Below are 297 nucleotides of genomic sequence, written 5' to 3'. Positions count from 1 at the left end.
GCTGCTGCTGCTGCTGCTGCTGCTGCAGGCCTAGTGCTAGCTGGCTTAAAGGGGACGCAGTGGAGACACAGAGGGGATTCGCGTTTGCTGCAGCAGGTGCTGCTGCTTGCTGCTGACGAAGGTTTCTGGGGCTCTGCTGCAGCAGCAAATCATCCGGCACACAAAGCTGCTGCTGCTGCTGCAGCTGCTGCTGCTGCTACGTGGGAGGAAAGCACGCCGATTTCCACTGCGACAAACAGCAGCAGCAGCAGCAGCAGCAGCAGCTGCCTCCACTGCAGCACAGAGGACAGCTGGGGC

This window comes from Eimeria tenella, genomic scaffold, assembly GCF_000499545.2.
Source record: "Eimeria tenella Houghton genomic scaffold, Eth_scaff2195, whole genome shotgun sequence".
Taxonomy (NCBI): domain Eukaryota; phylum Apicomplexa; class Conoidasida; order Eucoccidiorida; family Eimeriidae; genus Eimeria; species Eimeria tenella.
Note: the sequence above shows the minus strand (reverse complement) of the source record.